We start from the raw sequence: 13512 nt of genomic DNA on the forward strand, positions 1-13512 counted from the left end.
ATCTTTGTGCTTAGCTACTTCTGCAGCTGCTAGAGGTTAAATCCAAAAAGTCAAAGATTTAAGTGCTGGGAGAGACTTCAGGCATTACTTCACTTGTTTCCTTCTTATCAGATGTTTACTTATCATGTATACCCAAAATATCAAAGCTTAATCTTTTATGAACACTATGCTACTCAAAGAATGTTCTACAGACCAGCATCATCAGCATTACCTAGAAGTTTGTAGTGAATTCTTACAATTTTATGTTGTCAAATATAAGTTGGACTTTCTCACACCAGAAAAAGGGCTCAGTCCCCCTTGACATAGTTTCCAGGTCTCCACCTCCACCCAGTTCCTCAAGGTGGTTGATCCAGATATCTGCCCTATACAACAGCCTCCTGGTGATCACCTCCCTATGGCACAGCTAGATACAACCACCTTGCCTCATCTCATTGGCTCCCACATCCTGTATGGACTGCACAGATTTGCCCCAGTGACCACCTCTCAATCATAGTGCAACCCCATGGAACTCGCACCTGCTTCCTTTAAACCCACCAATTAGAATTCCAGAAAACCTTGGGTAATGCCCTGGATCCCAATAAAGGCTTTGGCCCACAAGTATCCCCACCCTTGCTCCTCACCCACTGTCTGAGCACACATGTCCCCAATGGCTCCCCCCTTTCCATTGGTGCTGTAAGGTGTGCTGTCCTCTTTTCTCTGGATCTGTAAGTAATAAACACTTTGTTAGTTTATGGGTTTTGTTGTGCTGCGTCCCTGTGTCCCACCTGACTAACACACCCAAACCTAACTCTCCTCCTGGTCAGGCCTCTCCTAGAGAGGGGCTATCTTGGTAGAAATGAACTGGACACAGATCAGACAGGAGCCCCAAGGATGTCTGCCAATATAGACAAGTTTCCTGTGAGAGAAACCTGGTCATGGGTTGGCCACTTAGGCATTAGGCCATCCACCGGGATAAAGAAGTATCCCATGAAAGGCACACTGTAAACACCCACACCCAAATCACTAGATTCCCGTCAGGGCAGGGCTAGAGTTTACAGCCACTCTGCAGGAAGAGTTCTCAAGACCAAATTAGAGGAAAATTGGAACAAACTTGTTGGGAAATGCAGAATTTCAGACCCCGCTCCAGAGCTACAGGATCACATTTTGCAATTTCAGGTGACCCCCCCTCCCCAGGTGATTGATGTGCAGTTTGAGAAACACCACAGCAATTTCCAGATTACTGACCAGTGCCTGCTGTCTCCAATAGTGTGCATCTGCCACTGGTTCTTACCTGCCAGACTAAACCAATGAAATAAGGAGAACTCACAAGTAAAATGTTTTCTCAAATTCTCCCTGTAGAATTCAGGACTTGTGTGTTAAGAAAAAGAAAAGGGGCTCAAAGGATAGAACTAAAATCTACTTCCAAAGCTTTGAATATGGTTTGGTTATTAGATGACATTAAGAAATTATTTTAAATTTTGTTAGGTGTTAAAATTGTGTTACGGTTATAGTATAAAAATAAAATAATTTTAAAGTCTCTGTTAATGATGGCTACAAAAGTATTTATGGGTGATATTATATGAGATCTTGGACTTGCTTTCAAATACATCAGGAAAAAAGGAAAGAAATTGGCAAAATGCTGATAATTTTGGAATTGGGTGATCAATACATTGAGATTCATTATGCTACTCTCTCTACTTTTGTGTATGTTTGAAAGTTTTCATAATAAAAAAAATTGTTTAAGTAGTCTCAAGTTGATGATATCTACCAGTTCCACCAAGAGGCACTTGTGGTGGGAAAGTATAGTCAGAAATGTTTGTTTGCCCAAAAGCCAAGGCTGAAGGGGATGGACAAGAAGTAAGGTTTACGGACCAGACTCCTTGGGTACCTTTCTTCATTAAATTCTCCCATCACAGTTCTGTAAGGCGACTTCACCTGAACCAAGTGATTGAATTTAGCAACACCCATCATGCAAGAAACTGGTATTGGGTGCTTCCTGGTAGAGCACATCGGGACGTGCACATTGTCATTGATGTTCTCTTGTCAAAAAGGTTTAACCTGAATCTAATCAGGAGGTAACAGTGAAATGCAAAATACACGACGTTGCACTGGGAGACTGCCCTGGACTCTTCAAAACTGTTCATGCCATGAAAGATAAAAACTTATAAAAAGTCAGGTGAAGCGGCTGGCTGGTTAGCTCAGTTGGTTAGAGCGTGGTGTTATAACACCAAGGTCAAGGGTTTGCATCCCTCTACCAGCCAACTGCCAAAAAAAAAAAAAGGCAGGTGAAACATTTTAAATTAAAGGAGACTAAAAAGATATAATCTAAATTCAATGAATCAACTTTGGATCCTAGATTGAAAAAAGAAATCCTGAAATGCGCCATTGTGGGGACAATTAGGATTTTTTTTTTTTTTAAAGATGACCAGTAAGGGGATCTTAACCCTTGACTTGGTGTTGTCAGCACCACGCTCTCCCAAGTGAGCCATGGGCCGGCCCAACAATTAGAAAATTTGAAAATGGACAGCGGATTAGATTATATTTTTGACAAAATATCAAATGTATTGGGTGTGACACACACCAAAAAAAAATCCCTTATGAGGTGTAGTGGATTGAATTATGCTCCCCCAAAACTCCCTGAAGCTTGAATCATGTCCCCCAAGTTTTATGTATTAGAAACTTAGCCCCCTCTGTGACTGTTAAGAGGGTGGGAAATCCTATTATGGTAATTGAAAGGTGGAGCCTTGAAGAGGTGATTGGATTGTAGGATCGTTCAGTAGTGAATGGATTAAAAATGGTGGTCAAGAGTGTGGTTCTGAGGGCTTTATAAGAAGAGAGAGGAAAGTCTCTCTTGCTCTCTCTGTTCTCTCCAATTCCACCATCTTGCAGTGTGAGACCCCTGGGTCACTGTTGCCACCACCAGATGGACTTTGGACTTCCCAGTCACAGAAACTGTAAGCAATAAATGTCGTTTTTCTTTATAAATCATCCAGTTGCAGGTATTTTGTTATAAGCAACAAAAACGGACTAATGCATGAGGTAAGTTGTAACCCTCTTTTAGAGACTGGGAAGCCAAGGTTTGAAGAGGTAAAGGAACTTGCCCAAAAATCCACAGCTGGTAAATGGTGCACCAAAATGGGCCCAGATCTGTCCGCCTCCAGAGTTTGGGATCTTGGCTGGTGGATGCCCCTCTTCTGCAGCAACCCCAGGAGGCAAGAGACAGTGCTGCAGTCTACAGGGTCTTCACTGTAGGGGATGGTAATGGCTAAGGGTAGTAAAGGGGCACCCCTCATTGTTGTCTTGGCATCAGCAGTCATTCACTTACTCAAAATTAATTGTTGGGTGACAATGATAAGCAAGAACAGGCAGTTCCTGGGCACAGGGGGCTTACAGTCTAGTGATGTTTATCAAACGTTAGAACCACCCAAAGGAATCTGTATAATAACAAGCTGAGATAAAAGCAATGAAGAAAAGGAACCTGACCAAAGCAGGTTAGCAGAAGACTTCCCTGAGTTGTGCTCTGAAGAATGAATAATAGTTACCTATACAGAGGGAAGAATGTGAGCAAAAGACCTGTGTCAGAAGGGAGCATGGCCTTACAGTAGGAAAGCCCCAACTGCCAGCAGGTGCATGGCACAAGATGGGAATGGAGGAAAGCAGACAGGGCCAGACTATGTAGGACCGTGCAGACCACTCTAGGGATTTTGTTCAATTTTTAAAGCAACGGGAAGTTACTAAAGGTGACAGGTGACACAATCAGATTTCAGGTTTAAAAAAAAATCACTTTGCCTACAATGTTAAGAGGATAACTGGGTGCGGGTGGGCAGAATAAACATGGTTAGAGCAGTTAAGAGACAGTGGCAGCTGGTGGGTAACTTGGATTAGAGTGAGCAATGGAGATGGAAGGGGCCACATCTATGGGATATTTGGGAGAGGTGGATATGGAGGGATGCAGGAGAAGGTGCTGAAGATGACTCTTAGGTTTCTAGCTTGTACAATGAGATGGACAGGCCATTCCCTGAGACGGAACACTAACTGGAAGAATGCCAAATTTTAGGCAGATACATTATGGGAGAGATCTTGGAAATGATGAATTGGTGGTACTTTTAAGACCTCCAAGTGGAGATGGGGGAAGGCAGTTGGATGCACATTTAGGAGTCATCAACTTATGGTTACTGAAGCATGGTTAAGACGGCATCAGAATGGGGGGATTTAGCCAATGGAAACCTCCGGGATTCAGTGGGTCTTAAAGAGAAGGCAGTAGTTGATGCAGAAATACTGGAAAAGAGCAGCAGAGGGGTTGAGTAAGGAGCCTGAGGGAGAAGTGGTGGGCTGGGGGAGAGCCTTAGTGTCCTTCTCATTGCTTGTAGCACTGCACCCCCACCAGCAGCAGCACCATCTTCTCTAGTGTGGGACGATGGCTCATGCTCTTCTCCACCTGGGAGCACTGTCACTCTCCCTCCAGGCAACCTTCTGCCTGGCAGCCTCCACATCTACTGCCGCTGCTTCTTTCTGGTTTTTTGTTTGTTTGTTGGGAGCTGGCCAGTACAGGGATCGAACTGTGGACCTTGGTGTTATCAGCACCACACTCTAACCAACCAAGCTAACCAGCCAGCCCTGCTGCCACTGCTTCTCTGTCCCTGGGCTTCTCTCCTGGTGTTTGCCAAGGCTACAGAACAAAGTATAATATAGTTTATTTGTTAAGCAATTATTTATTAACCAATCTCTTAGTGATGGGCCAAATTTGTGGGCAGTAATTATAATATAACCATATTACAGAATACTGTGTAGCTGGAGACAGAGAGAATACTGTGTGCAACTATGGAAAGCTCCCCAACCCCCATTTATAATGTTAAAAAAAAAAAAAGCAAACTGTAAAACTATGATTATATGCTGTCTTTTGTATTAAGGGGGACAGGGATCAAATCTACATTCAAAGTTGCTTGTATACTCATAGAGAAACTCTGAAAGGAGACATGAAAAACTAAAAATAGTGAGCACATAAGGGATAAGGCAGGTAGGACTAGGTAGGTGAGGAACAAGAATGAAAGTGAAATAGGAGGTGCTCAGTCCCCCTGGGTTTGGGTTTCAGGCTACTCCCTTGAGTTATGGGCCACTCCCCTGGGTCTGGAACCACTCCCCTAGGACTCAAGACCCTCCTTTGAGTCCTGAGCCACTGTTTGCTTGTTACACCTATTTTCAGTACTTGCATGTGGAGATTGAGACCACAGGAGGCAGACTTGTGTAATCTCTGTGGCCGAGCATGCTCAGTGAAAAGGAGTTTATCTCTTGAATGACCTCCCACTGGAGGTGCTAGAGAGCACCTAGAATACTCTAAGTGTATTTGGTGCGTGTGATAGAATTTTCCTGATGAGCTTGCTCCAAAGAGAACACCTGAGCATGTGCAAGACCAGGTTACATAACTGGGAACCATCCCCTTCGTTGAATATTCATTAAGTAACATGAATATGTATAGATAGCCACAACTATAAAAGTTGAATCCAGGGAGAATCCAGGGAGAAGGCAGGGCTGTTGCTACTCTCTCAGGAGCCAACTCACACTTCACCTTTGAGGTGTGTATATCTTACTTTTTGTGTTAAACTTGCCTTTAGTAGGCTGCCATTTACTCTGGAACCAGTCTGCACTTTGTTTGTAAAGCATGTATTTCTTACTTTTGTACTAAACTTAGTGCAGCCTCTACTCAGTCTCTGGGAAGTGCTAGGCCGCACTTTCCTTGTGAGGTCTGTATTTCTTATTCTTTATATTAAACCTGTTTTCACTTTCTACTGTGACTATGCTCTTGAATTCTTTCCTGAAGTGGAGTCAAGAACCTGGTAGAGGACAGGGTGGGTTGAGGTCAGCTATCTGGCCTCCCCAGACCCTCTCCTCCAGTATCAAAAGGACATTTACTACATGACTCTCTATACTTAAAATTTTTTGAACTTGTGAATATGTTACCTATTCAAAAAATTAAATTTAAAAAACCTGGAAAAATATCATTTTTCAATAAGTTAAATGAGTTACATATTTTATATTTTTTAATAAAACTAATTTTGGGCCGGCTGCGGCGGCGCTCCCGCCGAGGGTTCGGATCCCACATACAGACCAGTTCCCGCTCACTGGCTGAGCGAGGTGTGGGCGCAACACCGAGGGTTGCGATCCCATAGCTGGTCCTGGTCCGGTACGAGCGTTACACTGAGGGTTGCGATCCGTTGCCGGACACGAAAAAAGACAAAAAAAAAAAAGAAAAAAAAAAATACTAAAGCTGCTGAGCTTTGACTAGGAGTGCATCACAAGTTGCCAGGTGTAGAATTGGTTTTCTTCGATAGCTCATTTCATTCAATTACATAGTATGAAGGACTAAAGAAGTAATAGGTAATTTAGAATAAGATCTTGGGCATTAAACTGGGGTAAGTACAGAATAAGTAGGCAAAAGAAAAGCAACTATGGCACATCAAATAAAACCAAGAAATGGTCTACAGCTGCATGCCATATTTAGGGAAAGAGTAAACTATTTTAATAATATGGCAGAGTAGTGGAGACTGTGTGGACTGAGTTTGGAAACAACACATAAAATAAAATAAAATAAAACTAATTTTGCCTTGTTTGATACTTTTATAATTAAATTTTTTTGGATAATTGTTGATTTACAAGCAATTGTGAGAAGTAGTACAGAGAGATCCAGTATACCCTTCACCCAGTTTTCCCCAAATGTTAACATCTTGCAATGCTATAGTATAGTATCACAACAAAAATATTTTCATTAATATAGTAAAGATATAGACAATTTCTCTGTCATCTTTGCATGCTACTTGTTTTTTACCTTAAATATGCATAATTCTATTAAATGAAATAACATGTTTTACATATCAGTGTGTACAATGTAATCCCACTTAGTCTGGGCGAAAATACACCACAGCAAAATGAGAATACTAGTTATCTCTGGGCACGAGGATTACAAGTGGTTTAGTTTTTTATTTTTAGTTTTTCAGTTTTGAGGGGTTTTTTTTCTTTTCCTTTTTTTTCTAATTGGAGTAAATTCACATTACATACAGTTAAACGTTTTAAAGTGTAAAATTCAGTGACACTTAGTGCACTCACAGTGTTGTGCAACCACCTTTTTCTAGCTTCAAAACTTTTTTGTCACTTGGAAGAATATCCCATACCCATTAAGTAATGACTCCCTACCCTTTCCCCACCCATCTCCTGGCAGCCAATAGTTGACTTTCTGTCTCTACAGATTTTCCTATTCTGGATATTCCATACAGAAGGAATCAGACAATATGTGACCTCTGGCTTCTTTTACATAGAATGTTTTTCAAGTTCATCCAAGCTGTAGCATGTATCAGTACTTCATTCTTTTTTATGGCTGAATAGTATTCCACATGTATATACCACAATTTGTTTATCTATTCATCTGTTGATGGACATTCAGGTTATTTTCACCTTTTGGCTACTGTAAGTAGTTCTTCTATGAACATTTATGTACAGATTTTTGTTTGGATATCTGCTTTTAATTATTTTGAGTACAAACCTAGAAGTGGAATTGCTGGGTCATATGGTTATTCTATTTTTACACTTTTGAGGAATCAACAAATTGTTTTCCATTTTCCATTTCCACTAGGAATTAATGAAGGTTCCTATTTCTTCATATCCTTAACAACACTATTTTCTGGTTTGTTTATTACAGCCATCGTAATGGGCGTAACGTGTTACCTCATTGTGGTTTTGATTTGCATTTCCTTAATGATCAATAATTTAGAATATCTTTTCATGTGCCTATTGATCATTTGTATCTATTCTTTGGAGAAATGTCTATTCAGTTGTGTGCTATTTTTAATTGCATCATTCATAATGTATTTTAAAACAAAGGGATTAAATTTTATATTACTGTTCCTAAATAGAATTTTCTCTTATTACTGATGAAAATTAAAATGTGAAAATAATATCTCATTGTATTAAAGTAATGGTAGCTGTTATAACAAAAAAAACACCACATGTTTGATGGCTCAAACACAACTGAAGTTTCTTTCTTGTTCAAATAAAGACCAACATGGTCAGTAAATGGCCCTTCTCCAAACAATAATTCAAGCACTCAGGCTACTTCCTTTATGTGGCTCTGTTGTCATCAACTCAAGGCTTCCAAGGAAGCACTGGTCTAGTATTTATAAAAGGATTATCAAAACCACAGCACTGAGGGCCCAGTGAGGCTGGAGACCATGCACCAACGGCCCCCACTTCCCTTTATTTTTATTTAAAGTATAGAAATGCGGAAGGTTCAGGGTTAGATTAATCCCAGGTAGAGGCTTTGCACAGCAGATGCTGTAGAAAGATAAAGAAGCTAAGAAATTGAGGTAGCTGGAAAGTTGAGGTGGGTGGAGTACTGCACTATGGGGTGTGTGCTGGAAAGGAAAAGAAGTGTAACAACATAAGGGAGTTATGGATTTAGGGGGAAATGTATGCAGAGATTAGAGAGCTGAGTAATGTCCAGGTATAAGGTTGTGAGAGAGCTAGATGGTGAGCAGGTTGTGGTCAGTAAATAACATGTTAGGGTATAAGATTTCTAAGACAGTCTAGTTTCGATGACAACAAAGAACAAAGGTTTAGCTTTAGGAGTGAGTGGTCATCATGGGGTAGAATCTATAGCTCCTCAGGTTTGGAATAAGCAAGAGGCCTTGAGTTTAGGATCTTGATGACATCATCACAGAGATGTATGTTGAAATTTCTCCCATGTCAAAGGCCTAAGCAAATAAAGGAGAGTGCACAGAAAGGGTATAAAGTAATACAGCCTGTGGCTTAAAGGTGGATAGATACTGCATTCTAAAAGGACAATAAATCAGAGTCAGGGCTATATGAAAAAAGCAATTTCAAACTGGGTGTAGAGATGGCAGTGTCTTTGGAGGAAGAGTCAAGTTACAGTTGAAGTAAAGAGGTGAAAAAAACTGTTCTAAAGAGTTCAAGAATGGCAGGAAATTTTATCTGCCATGAAACAAGTATTCCAGTGATGAGAGTGGAAGAAGGAAGCATCAGGTTGGAGGGAGCAAAAAGCAGCATGGGGGTTTCTAAAGCAATATTACAGACTAAATAATCCTAAAATGTTTGGGTTTCAAAACACGTAGATAAGCTGAATAAAATCTAACAAACACACTCACATTCTCAAATTCAAAGCAAAGCTTGCAAGAGAGTAAGGGAATCCCCCAAGGAGCAAAAACAAGGAGCGTCTTGAAAACTTGGACAAAAGGAGTATGCTCATGCTGGTGCCACCCAGTAACCCGTGGGGTTGGAGTTCAACACTAGGGGAGGAAGCCTTAGGCCCACGTAGAGCAGGGAGTTGGAATTTAGACCCTGCATAAAGCCAACTTCCTCCAAATGTTAAGCCAGTTGGAAGAAAAAAAAAAAAAAACACTCCCATGAGAATTTGTAAGCATATGCATTCCTTCACATGGGTTTGGTATTCAAATGTATTTTACCTGAATGGTTGGGGAAACACCAAGTTGAGAAATTCACATGAAAAATGATCCTAGTCAACACAACTCTAGGCAAAGACGTTAGGAATAAGACCTCAAAAGCACAGGCAACAAAAGCAAAAATAAACAAATGGGATTATATCAAACTAAAAAGATTCTGCACAGCAAAGAAAACAATCAACAGAGCAAAGAGACAGCCTGCAGAATGGGAGAAAAAATTTCCAAACTATTCACGAGTAAGGGATTAATATCCAGAATATACAAGGAACTCAAACAACTCAATAGTAAAAAACAAACAAATAATCCGATTAAAAAAGGCAAAGGAACTGAAAAGACATTTCTCAAGACATACAAATGGCCAATAGGTACAGGAGAAAATGCTCAACATCACTAATCATCAGAGAAATGCAAATTAATACCACAATATCATCTCACCCCAGTTAGAATGGCTATTACCAAAACGAGAAAAAATAGCAAATGCTGGCAAGGATGAGGAGAAAGGGTTACTCTTACACATTATTGGTAGGAATGCAAATTACTACAGCCATTACGAAAACAGTATGGAAGTTTCTCACAAAACTATAGATAGATACCATGTGATCCAGCAGCCCCACTACTGGGTATTTATCCAAAGGAATGGAAATTAACAAGGGATAGCTGCACTCCCAGGATTTGAAACCAACCTAAATGTCCATCAATGAATAATTGGATAAAGAAAATGTGGTATATGTACACAATGGAATACTACTCAGACATAAGAATTAAATTCTGCCATTTATAGCAGCAAGGATAAGCTTGGAGAAAATTATGTTGAATGAAATAAGCCACGTATGGAAAGAGAAATATTGCATGATCTTACTCATATGTGGAAGCTAAAAAAGTTGATCTCATGGAAGTAGAGGGTAGAATAGCGATTACTAGAGACTGGGGGGTGGGAGTGGTCAATGGATACAAAATTGTAGAGAAAAAGGAATAAGATCTAGTGTTCTATAGCAATACAGGGAGACTACAGTCAACAACAAATTACTGTATAACTTCAAGTAGCTAGTAGAGAGGATTTTAAATGTTCACAACACTGGGGCTGGCCGGTTAGCTGAGTTGGTTAAAGCATACTGTTATAACAAGGGTTATAACAAGGTCAAGGGTTTGGATACCAGTGTACACACCAACCGCCAAAAAAAAGTGTTCCCAACACAAAGACATGACAAATGTTTGAGGTGACGGATATGCTGAATACCCTGATAAGATCATTGCACGCTGTATAAATGAACCCATTTATCACATTGTAATCCATAAATATATACAATTATCATGGGTCAATAAAGAATAAATAAATTTATTTTATTTTATTTTATTTTTTTTAAAGATGACCGGTAAGGGGATCTTAACCCTTGACTTGGTGTTGTCAGCACCACGCTCAGCTAGTGAGTGAACCGGCCATCCCTATGTGGGATCCGAACCCGGGGCCTTGGTGTTATTAGCACCGCACTCTACCGAGTGAGCCACGGGCCAGCCCAGAAGAAATAAATTTAAAAGAAAAAAAAAATTCAGAGACAGAAGTACCTTAGAAGTTACCAGAAACTGAGGGAAGGAATAATAGGAAGTTATTACTTAATGGGTACAGAGTTCATGTTTAGGATGAGAAAAAGTTTTGGAAATAGATAGAGGTGATGGTCACACAGCATTGTGAATGTAATTAATTCCATGGAATTGTATATTTAAAAATTGTTAAAATGGCAAACTTTATATTATATATATTTTACCACAATTTTAAAAAAAGAAAAAGAAAAGAAAAATGATCCTGGTCAGTTATATCAGCAATTTTAATACTGGAAAAGAAGGGAAGAAAGGTATGTGGGAACATCTAGCAGCCTGCTATATCAGTCCATATTTTTGTTGCAGAGAAGTATGATCAATAAAATACTTTTGAGGACAAAAAAGGATTACATTAAGGGCCGGCCTGTGGCTCACTCGGGAGAGTGTGGTGCTGATAACACCAAGGCCATGGGTTTGGATCCTATATAGGGATGGCCGGTTTGCTGACTGGCTGAGTATGGTGCTGACAACACCAAGCCAAGGGTTAAGATCCCCTTACCGGTCATCTTTAAAAAAAAAAAAAGGATTACATTAACATAAAATTGGAGGTGGGGAGAGATATGAAATACAAGATCAAGAAGGAAAAGAAATAATGTAAAATTTCCAGTATCGCCCCTGTTGAAAATGCATGCTCTAGAGGTAAATTTCATTTAATGGAAGTATGGGGTTTAGAGGAACAAGTTAAATGACACCACAAGGAAGCAAACAACACATCCAGAACGTGGGACATTTCATAGGACAACCATTTCTACGACATGTCAATGGCATGAAACGGAAAAAAAGAGGAGGAATTCTCTAGATTAAGACACTGTAGGGGCCGGCCCGGTGGCGCACTGGATAGTGCGCCGCTTGGGGAGCGCGGCGGCGCTCCTCCCCGAGGGTTCGGATCCCACATGCAGACCGGTTCCCGCTCACTGGCTGAGCGAGGCGCGGGAGCAACACCGAGGGTTGCGATCCCGTTGCCGGTCCCCGGTCCGGTACGGGGGCAACACTGAGGGTTGTGATCCGTTGCCGGACACAGAAAAAGACAAAAAAAAAAAAAAGACACTGTAGAGACATAAAACTAAAAAGTAATGTTTGAACTTTGGGTCCCGTTCTGCATGATCCACCATAAAAAAGACATTTTGGAGGCAACAAAAGATATCTGATTATTTAATGTGATGTGGCATTGTGGTTAAGAAGTTATGTTTTTATTCATGCATACTCAGGTGTCTGGGAGGAAATGACATGATATCTAGAATTTGGTTTATGATCTTTCAGCAAAGAAAATAAGAAAAAAAGGAAGGAACAAATATGGCGAAATCTTGATAATTAAATCTGGGTGATGGGTATGTCAGTGTTAATTGTACTATCATTTCTATTTTTTTTATATGTTTGAAAATTTTATAGTCAAAAATTCAAAATTATTTTAAGGAACACGTGAACAAAAAAGTTTAAAGACCACTAGTCTCACATACATGCTCATTCTTCTACTTACAGAAATACCTCAGATGTTTTCCTAAAAAGTTCTTATTTTCTCTAGTGTGGAAGCCCAAATGACACTTTGCCCTACTTACATTATGGAATTCCAGAGTCAGGAAAAACAAGCACTCTGTACCCTGAGATGAACCAACAATGAAAAGGTCATCCCATTTAGTGCTAGTTCTTCTGCCAATTGTTTTCTTTGAGGAATTGGGTGGCACCTCCTACATATGATACTTCAATATGAATGTCAAAGAATGACTGTCTCTTTGAAAGGTGCTGTGAAACAATTTGACCTATAGAGAACATCCAGATTTGCAGGCCTAGAATATTATATAAAACACGTTTGTAACTGGCTAGTCAGTTAGCTCAGTTGGTTAGAGCACAATGTGATAACCCCAACATCAAAGGTTTGGATCCCTATACCAACCAGCCACCAAAAATAATAATAATAATAGTGTAAGATGTATCAGGAATTCAGTTCTGTTCTTCTCCAACGGATGCAATAATTCAGCCTTTATATTACTTAAATTCAGGCCCCTAGGACGTAGTAATGTGCAGAGTATGTAGAGTGACAAAGATTATTTCCTGAGATACCTGCTGCCGGGAGCTGGGGCTGGCTGCAGCCAGATTCTTTGTCTTGAGCTCGGGCAGCCCTGAGCCCAGGCTCGCATCCCGGTTCCAGGCTCCGAGCTCTCCAAGGTTTGAAATGAATGTCAGCAGGATGTAGAATTTGCTTTGCTTAAAAAAAAAAGAACAAATAGGAAAGCCAAATAAATACCAAAGACATCTCTATAAAGCAATCAGAGAGCTGCTGAAGCAACAAGACTGATCAGGCCAAGATTCCAGAGGAGAAACTGAATAAAGAAAACCTTAGGGATTTAAGATGGCGACGGGTCTGGAGCGGCCATGCCAGGAAACAGCACGATCCTGAGAAGTGTGGGCTGTGATACCAGAGTACTAATTGCATTTCCAAGAGCAACAAAAAACGAATAATTCTTTCAACAAC

Source organism: Galeopterus variegatus, unplaced genomic scaffold, assembly GCF_000696425.1.
Source record: "Galeopterus variegatus unplaced genomic scaffold, G_variegatus-3.0.2 Scaffold3592, whole genome shotgun sequence".
Classification (NCBI taxonomy): domain Eukaryota; kingdom Metazoa; phylum Chordata; class Mammalia; order Dermoptera; family Cynocephalidae; genus Galeopterus; species Galeopterus variegatus.